The following is a 9,441-nucleotide window of genomic DNA, read 5'->3' as shown; positions in this document are numbered from 1 at the left end:
AGTGCTCAGGGCTGACTCCTCACGCTGGGCTCGGGGATCACTCCTGGCAGTGCTCAGGGACCCCGGGAAGTGCCGGGCATCGAACCCGGGCCGGGCTTGTGCCAGAGCTTCCCCACCCCCAGCTCCCCGACTCCGCCCCCTTCGGAAGCCGACCTCGTTGTTCCCCTTGTCCAAAGGGGGAAACTGAGGCTGCAGCTGGCTCGCTCCACTCCCCAGCGAGGAGGCACAGGGGGCTCTCTGGCTCCATCTAACCTGGGTGGCACAGCCCGGAGGTGCCGACAGTGAGGCTGGGCAGGGGCCGGGCTGGGTGGTCCCCAGATCTGGCGCCCGGTGATGACTGACTGGGCAGGGCAGGGCAGGTGCTGACTGTGGGGTGGCAGGAGGGGCTTTGTTTCCCACCCCCTTGGCTTCTGCTCCTTTGGACAGGAAGAAAGGGAGGGAGGGAGGGAAGAAGGAGGGAGTGAGGAAGGAAGGAAGGAAGGAAGGAAGGAAGGAAGGAAGGAAGGAAGGAAGGAAGGAAGGAAGGAAGGAAGGAAGGAAGGAAGGAAGGAAGGAGGGAAGGAAGGAGGGAAGGAAGGAAGGAAGGAAGGAAGGAAGGAAGGAAGGAAGGAAGGAAGGAAGGAAGGAGGGAGGGAGGGAGGGAGGGAAGGAAGGAAGGAAGGAAGGAAGGAAGGAAGGAAGGAAGGAGGGAGGGAGGGAGGGAGGGAAGGAAGGAAGGAGGGAAGGAAGGAAGGAAGGAAGGAAGGAAGGAAGGGAGGAAGGAAGGAAGGAAGGAAGGAGTGGGAAGGGAGGGAAGAAGGGAAAGAGGGAGGGAGGGACTAAGGTGGGGGAAGTACCCAGTTTCACTTCTGGTTCTCCCACTATGCCTCAGTTTCCCCTGCTGCACAATAGGTTCACAAGACCCACTACTCACATATGACTGAGAACAGTCATGTGTGTATGTGGGGGACAGTCATGTGTGTATGTGTGTGTGGGGGGTGTGTATATATGTGTGCATGTGTGTATGTGTGTGCATGTTTGTGCATGTGTGTATATGCGGGTGTGCATGTGTGTGTGTACGTGTGTATGTGTGTGTATGCTTGTGTGGGTGGTGCGTATATATGTATGTATGTGTGCATGTGTGTGTATGCGGGTGTGCATGTGCGTGTGTGTACATGTTTGTGCATGTGTGTATGCGTGCATATGTGTGTGCGTGTGTGTGCATGTGTGTATGCGGGTGTGCATGTGCGTGAATGTGTGTGTATGTGTGTGTGCGTCTGTGTGGTGTGTGTGAACCTTCTCAAGTCAGGGGTTTCCTGGAGGGACCGCTGTCCCCTGCGCTCTCCCGACTCCCCCCTGCTCCGTGGCGGCAGGGTCTCCGGGCCGCTGGAAGCCCCCAGACCCTCCTGGGCTCCTCCTGTCCCTGCCAGTCCCGGGTGAGGCTGGGGCGCAGCCCGGCCGCGTGGGTGGGTGGGCGGCTCGGCAGGCAGGCAGGCAGCGCTGGCCTCTGATTGGACGGCGGGTTGCCATGGCGACCGATTGATTGCCCGAGCTGCGGCGACTCAAGGGGAATGAGCAATGGGACAGCTCGGGCAGGCGGGGAGGAAGCAGGCCCCCTTCGGGCCCGGGGGTGCGGTGGAGGGGCCGGGCGGGGGCGGGGGGGAGAGGCGGCGACGCCTTGGCGGTCAGGGAGCCCCTGGGACCGCCGCCCCCCGGCCGGGGCCGAGCCTGCAGCCCCCGGACTCCGGCCCTGGGCTCTGAGCCGCCCGGCGGGGCTGGAAGCCGGCGGGGCCAGCCCGCACCCTGGGCGCCAGGTGTGACCAGCGCTGCCCACCCCTCCCTCCATCCGTGAGGACCGAGGGCCAGGGCACAGACGCGGGGATGAGGGGATGAAGCGTTTGCCATGACCCCCAGCCCCCTGGACCAAGGCACTGTGAGGGGTGGCCGCGTCCTGCATCAGGGGACAGGGCTGGGGGCGCCCCAGGACCCCCAGCCCCTCCTCTCTCCTCCCCAGGGCCCCGTGAGTGCCCGGCGCCGCGCTGACCCTGCCCCTCCGGCCCCCACAGAGCTGCCCCCAGCCAGGGGACCCTGCCCCCCACTTCCCCTGGGGTCCGTGTCTCTCCAGCAGCCCGGGACACCCCTGAACCACCAGTCTCTGCCTGCCCCGGGCGTCGCCCACCCTCTGCTGGACCGCGGGGTCCCAGCTGGGCCGGCCAGGTCGCGCCTCATTGTCATTCCGCGCACACCGGCTGTGGCTGGCTGCTGGCGCTGTCGGGGTGAGGGAGAGAGAGGTCGGGGTGCGGGAAGGAGCCCCCCCTCAGCCTCAGCCCGCGGCCCCTCCCGTCCACGCGGGCAGGCAGGACTGTCCATTTTATTCTGAGGGGTGCAGGGAGGGACCCCCCCCTCCAGCAGACCCCTGCTCACAGTCCTTACAGGTGGGCGAGGCTTGGGGCCGGCCAGGTCCTGGGGGTCCCCGGGAGGAAGGGCGGGGCTGGACGGAGCCACACTGAGGGTCTCCAGGGAACTGGGGGGCCCTGAATGGCACGAAACACCAGAGCCACCAGCCTTCGCAGGGTCTTTCCCCAGCCCCCCCTCTCCCGTTCCTCCCTCCCCCCTCCCTCCCTCCTCTCTCCTACCTTCCTCTTGCCCTCCATCCCCCTCCTTCCCTTCTTCCTCCCTCCCTCCTCCCTCTTTCTCCCTTCCTTCCTCCCTCCCTCCCTCTCTTCCTCCCTTCCTTCATTCCTTCCTCCCTCTCTCCCTCCCTCCCTTACCTCCCTCCTTCCTTCCTCCTTCCATCCTCCCCCACTCACTCCCTCCCTTATTTCCTCCCTCCCTCCCTCCCTTCCTTCCTCCTTTTCTCCCTCCTCCCTTCCTCCCACCTTCCCTACCCTTCTCCCATTATCCTGATAGAGGGAGCCTCAGTTTCCCCTTGCCAGTGCTGTGAGCATTTGAACTGCCCAACATTCCTGCAGAATCTCGGGCCCTTCCTGTGGAAGGAGTGTTGGTCACTCCCCAAGACCTTAATGTCTGCCGCAGACTCCGAGACCAAGGCCACGGGCAAGACTTAAGGTGAATGGACAGGGGGATCCCCAAAGAGGTTACCCACCGAGGTCTGGGCGGGGGGCTGCATCCTCAGCCACGGTCCTGTCTCTCACGTGTGACACAGAGACCCAGGGGTCTTCTAGAAAAACCCACTGCACAAGCTGTGCGGCACTTGGTCCTGTACTGATTCCTCCCTGCGGGGCGGGGGGAGTTCCTTTTCCTTTCTCTTATACTTTGTAACAAACTGCTTTGTTTCCTAACTCAGACTCTGAGCCTCTTGATTGCTCAATCCTTTCACCCTGGAAAATACTGGGAATCCTGAGAGATATGGCTGAGCCCAGAGCCCACAGCCGTAACAGAGCACTGATCCAGAAGCTGTGCTGAGCACTGATCCAGGAGCCATGCCTGAGCACTGAACTGGGAGCTGTGACCGAGCACGGAGCCTTCTGCTCCCCGTTCTGGGAAGGAGGCAGTGGGGTCCTCTGGACCCGTGAAGTCGGCAGAGGGACCTGCATGCCCAGCGGCAAAGTGGGGGTTGGCAGAGAACCCGCAGACTGGGTGCTGTGAGGCCACTCTGAGGACGTGCCTGGCCCCGTGGCCCCGCCTTGGGGGCCTCAGTTTCCCTCCTGTGCTCTGGGTCCCTGAGCCTGGTCTGCACTGCCCTGCCCCCTCCTTAAAGGGAGCCCCGTCGCGGGGGGTGTCTCTCCTTGCTGAAGGGCTTGTCACAGAGACCTTTAAATCAGAGACTCCCTGCCCGCCCCCTTCTTCTGGGAGGCTGATTATTATGCAAAGCAGGCGCCGGGCGGCACGGAGCCGGAGGTGCGCCCCGCTGGTCTGTGGGGGGAGGCGTGTGTCTCCTGGGGGCAGCCCCCACCTCCTGAGCAGGGAAGATGGGAGGAGGGCTGTCTGGGGTCCCGCTCGGGCACCCCTGAACTTGGAGGACTGTGTGCATTTCTTTTCTCTGGGGAGCCACACCCAGCGATGCTCAGGGGCTCCTCCCGGCTCTGCACTCGGGAATCACTCCGGGCGGTGCTCAGGGGACCCTCTGGGATGTGGGGGATCAAACCCGGGTGGGCATAAATGCAAGGTAAGTGCCCCAGTCCCTGCTGAGTGCAGTTCTGATGGACCCCCCAGGATCCTGCTGGCCTGGACATTTCCTGTGGGGCTCGGCCCCTCCCCCACCCCCAAGCCCCAATAGAATGAGGGGGAGGGGCATTGGGGAAGTTCTTGGCAGCATGTGGGCTGTGGGTGGGTTGAAATAGTTTAGGCGGGTGGGGGTGGGGCGCCGTTTCTTCCATTTTTATAGCTGGGAAAATCGTTTTCTGTCCTGGATCCCCCCTCTGCCCTGTTCCTCCCAGACGGGGAAGGCCTGGGGCCTCAGACCACCCGACCTTGAACCCTGGCCTGGGGTGTCTCTCTGGGAGTGGGGGCTGGGTCTAGCATCAAGCGGCCTGCCGCGGGGCGGGCACAGGGGGCAGGGGTGGGGGTCCCCAGAGACCCCCCACATCTGTCTGCGCCCCACCTGTGAGCACAGGGTTTGAGCCCCCAGGACACCCTCCCCCGCCCCAAACTGCGTCAAGGTCCGTGTCCCTCCCCCCCACCCCCACCCGTCCAAATCCAATTCCTTGATCTATTCCACATTTCCGGAGCAAGAGACCATCGCGGCTTCACGGTGACCGGAAGGATAAAAACGTCCAAGTCAGGTGGTTTGGCCCATCCCGCAGGCCAGAAAAAATGACCCTGGACAAAGGCAGCGGCTGGGCTGCCTCGGGGACTTTGGTGGCAGCCACGCGGGCCACAGGGTCTGCGCTCACGAGCCCAGGCGGACCAGGGAGCAGAAAACAGCAGGCGAGGCCCCGGGGGCTGGAGGGTCACGATCAAAAGGAAACAGGTGCCCAACCTCGGGATGCAGAAAAATCCATATCCGGCAGGCAGGAAAGGCAGGGAAACTTCCAGAAACTCAATTCCATTCAGATGAACACATACTTGGAAACACCAGTTATTTAATCTACCACCCAGCAGCTGGAGCTATCTTTAACTGAACTCCAGCGACACGCTTCTCCGTCCTTTCAGACTTCCGGGGGCCTGGCGGGCGGGGGGCACTCCGTGGGCAAAGTGTTTGCCTTGGAGGTCCGAGGCCAGGCCGGGAGGGACATCCCCTGCGCAGCCACCAGTGAGGTCCTGCTCTCCGGGACCGAAGCTTTGCAGAGGGCACTTGAGTTTCCATCACAGCAAGAGGGAAAGGGGATAACGAGAGAGAGAGAGAGAGAGAGAGAGAGAGAGAGAGAGAGAGACAGAGACAGAGACAGAGATAGAAAGACACAGAGAGAGACAGAGACAGAGAGACAGACAGAGAGAGAGGGAGAGAGAGAGAGAGAGGGACAGAGATAGAGAGACACAGAGAGAGACAGAGAGACACAGAGACACAGAGAGAGACAGAGACAGAGAGACAGACAGACACAGAGACAGAGAGAGGGAGAGATGGACAGACAGAGATATAGAGAGACAGAGACAGAGAGAGAGTGAGCGAGAGGGAGAGCGAGCGCATGCCAGGTCACAGAGGAGGAAGCGAAAGCTAAGAGTGATTTGTCATCAGGGTCACCTGTTGGGGTCACCAAATCTGGGCTGTGCCTATCACCCTCCACGAGACCCCAGACCAGGAGCCCCCAAGATTTTGCTTGGAAAGCGGATCATTAGACCCTCGATTCTGCCCCATGGGCCCCCCGCCCCCCGTCTTCACCAGCACCCGCCCCTTTCTCCCTGCTGGAATTCTGAGGCTGGGATTGGAGGACCACTGACTGCACCCCCCCTTCTTCCGGGGAATGTTCCAGAACGAGCCTGGGCCTGGGCGGCCCAGGCAGGCGGTGGATGTTGACCTCGCCACTCTTTGAAATATGAATGGGCCGCAGGGAGGCTGGGCCTGAATAACAGCCATTCATGGCACCCGGGAGGCCACCGGGGACAAGGTCTTTATTCGGGAAGATATTTCCGGCGAGGTATTTATAAACGCGTAACACTGTAACCAACCTAAGTCCCCGGCGGCTGGGGATCAGGGCGGACGCGGACTCCTGTGGAGAATGAGCATCACGGCCAGGCCCTGAAGAGGTGCCTCCATCTCCCGCAGCGCCCGGGGGCGCCTTTGGGTACCACTGGCCCTGCCGCGTGCACCCACCGCTCTGCCCTCCTGCTCCACCAGGTGGCGCTGTGGTGGAGGCGCGCTGTCACCCAGGTCCCCCCCACCCCCAGCTGGTCCCCTCTGAGCAGAGGCCCCTGGGCCAAGCACCCACGAAGTACACATGAAGTACACGCTCCTGAGAGGCGGTCTGCTGCTGCAAAACCCGAACCGGTGCGGGTTTTGTTTGTTGGTTTTGTTGGGGGCCACACCTGGCGGCGCTCTGGGCTGACTCCTGCTGGCGTTTGGGGAAAACCATATGGGGTGCCAGGGGTCAAACCCAGGTTGGTTGTGTGCAAATGTCCTTACCCGCTGTACTATTTTTTATGTTTTGGCTTCTTTTTGGTCACAGCCGACAATGCTCAGGGGTTCCTGCTGGCTCTGCACTCAGGAATCACTCCTGGCGGTGCTGGGGGACCCTATGGGATGCTGGGAGTAGAACCTGGGTCGGCCTCATGCAAGGCAAACGCCCTCTGAGCTGTGCTGTTGTCCCAGCCCGCCGGCTGTACTATTAATCCAGTCCTCAAACTTACGCCTGAGGCTGCTGAAATTGTTCTGTTTATTAGACTTCCTCTCGGTTCTGACGCAGCGCCTTGATCCCGGCTGCTGGGGAAACTGAGCTCAGGAGTGCCCCCTGGTGGTGCTGACGGGCCGTGCCTGGTGCTAGATATCAAAAAACCAGAGTCCGCGTGCGACAGACACCTTCCCCCCCCACTCTCTCCCTCTAAATTCTCCATCGCACGCGCCGGTCTTCTGCACTGGGCACAGTGGATTATTTTGGGTAGAGAAAATAACTTCTTTGGGTCCAAGCTGTGCGGCCTCTGGCTTCCGCTCGTTTAATGTGAAGCCCAGGGCTGGGGTGGGGGGAGGCGGGACGGAGGGCTTAGCTTTGGCTTTGGAGGATCAAAGGGACGAGAAAGGTTAATGCGCCACTGGACAGCTGCCCTGCTGTCCCTCCGGTCCTCAACAAGTCAGTGGAAACGCGCCACCAACTGCTGCTTCCTGAGCCTGCGAGTCTCTGCGTTCCCCTCTGAGATGAGCTAACGCCCGCCAGGCCCAGGGGCTTCCTGGGGGCCCACAGGAAATGGGGTTTGCTGAGCGGAAGTCGGGTTCTCTGCCTTCCTGCTGGACACCCAGGGCTGGGCGCGCCTCGGCCCCCGGGAGCCTCCGTTTTCCCCAGTGCAGGGGGCGGGGCCCGAGAGATGGGGCAGCAGAGAAGGCGCTTGCTTCAGACGTGGCGGATCTGGGTTCGAGCCCCAGCACCCCACATGGTTCCCTGAGCCCCACCAGGAGTGATCCCTGAGCACAGAGAGTCAGCCTGAGCACATCCGTCTGTGGCACAAACACCCCCACCACCATCATCTTCGTCAGTAGCAGCAGCAGCCAAAGAACAAACTTGGGGCTGGAGCAATAGCACAGCGGGGAGGGCATTTGCCTTGCACGCGGCTGACCCAGGTTCCATCCCCGGCATCTCGTAGGGTCCCCTGAGCACCGCCAGGGGTGATTCCTGAGTGCAGAGCCAGGAGGAACCCCTGTGCATTGCCGGTGTGACCCAACATTGAGCTTGGTGGCACCGGCCGAAGAAGCCAGTTCTCCTGGGCACACTCAGGATTGAAACCAAAGCAGTGTTTTCCTCAAAGGCCCTGGGGCTGGCACCCCTGGTTCTGAAACCCCGGAGTCTTGGTGGAGTTCTGGGGGCTGGGGTGATCAGGAGGGACTTCCTGTAGGAGGCGGGCTTCTGATGATGCTGGAAGGATCATGGTCTCCCCCGTGAACGTGGCCAGAGCGCTTGCTCTCAAGTCCCCAAAGGAGCGCCTGAGTCTCCCTAACAGCGCCCCCTACCTGTCTGGCCTGGCAGACGTCCCTCCCACCGCCCTGTCGTGCCCCCAGCTCCCATCTCTGACGGTTCATCCTCCCCCTAGGCTGCCTGGAAGCAGGAGGACGTTTCTGTGACTCTGAGTCTCTCCTGGAGGGAAGGCTGAGGGGTCTGGGGGCTCCTGGCCGACCGGAAGAAGCCCAGAGGGGTGAGATGAGGCTCTCTGCCCAGGAGGAGGCGGAGCCCTGGCCCGGGGCAGATCCGGCCAGACTGGGAGGTGAGCTCAGAGCACTGGCCCAGGGCACCAGCAGTGGGGGGCAAGGCTGGGATTCCCATCCCCGGGCGGGGCTCTTCCGGGGAGATCTGGCACGGCTGGAGAGAGAGAGAGAGAGAGACAGAGAGACAGAGAGAGAGAGACAGAGAGAGAGAGTGCGTGCAGGCTGGAGGGGCGTGGTCTCTGCTGCCTGCCACCCCCCCCAGCTGACTCTCAGGACCCTCATGACCCCCCGGGAGGAAGGGGCCGAGGCTGGGAGAGTCTGAGGGAGAAGGCCTGTCTTTGATGTCCACGCTGCGCGCATCCCTCGGGAACGGAATGCCTGAGTCATCCCAGAGCCGCAAACAAATTTAGCTCCTTTCATCGTCCTGAATAAATCAATTTCTCCAGGTCCCCCTCACCTGCTGCAGCTCCTGCCCCGCTCCCCGGCAGCCAGCCGCAGGGGCTGGGGTGGGGGCGGCCTGTCCAGTCCCGGGCTCTGGGACAGCCTGTGCCCCTCCCCGTCCCCCTGCCACCCCTCTAGCCCCGGCACTGTGGGCCATGCTCCCCGCCCAGTGATGGGTCCCAATTGGAATTTCATAGGAAATTGCGCTGGGGGCGCGGGCGGGATGAGTCAGGGACACAGAACCAGCGTCACACACGTAGCTGAGCTCTGCCCGGCTCAGCCTTCACCCCACCATTGTGCTTGGGGACCAAGGGGGTCCTGGAAACATCGTGATCCTGGATCCTCGTCTTGCCTCCTCCTGGCCCCTGCAGCTGGAAAACCTGAGCCTCTATGAAGCTTAGGGTTCGTGGGCACCTCTTCCAGGAAGCCTCCCAGATCTCCTTTTCCTAAAACCTGAAGGTCTTTCTTCCTCTGGTAGCCCAAGCCCGCTGCTCCGTATCTCTATGAAAATATGTAGTGCGTCTGATGATGGTGATGGTGAGGAGGCTCACACACCCTCTCCGCGAGGCTGCAGCCCCCGCCCCGCATCTTCCGTATAGATGTAATAAGGGATTATCCCCATTTCACAGGCGCGAAAGCGGAGTTAAGGCCGAGGCAGGCCCGCAGGTCCGCGAGTGCGTCTCACGGCTGCCCTCCTGTGGCCGCCAGCGGGAAGTGACTCGCGGCGCCTTTGCCTCGCGGCGTGACCCCAGGCCGGGGCGGGGACCCCCCCC

Source organism: Sorex araneus, chromosome 6 (genome assembly GCF_027595985.1).
Source record: "Sorex araneus isolate mSorAra2 chromosome 6, mSorAra2.pri, whole genome shotgun sequence".
Taxonomy (NCBI): domain Eukaryota; kingdom Metazoa; phylum Chordata; class Mammalia; order Eulipotyphla; family Soricidae; genus Sorex; species Sorex araneus.
The sequence above is the reverse complement of the archived record's forward strand: the minus strand, read 5'-3'. Positions refer to the sequence as shown.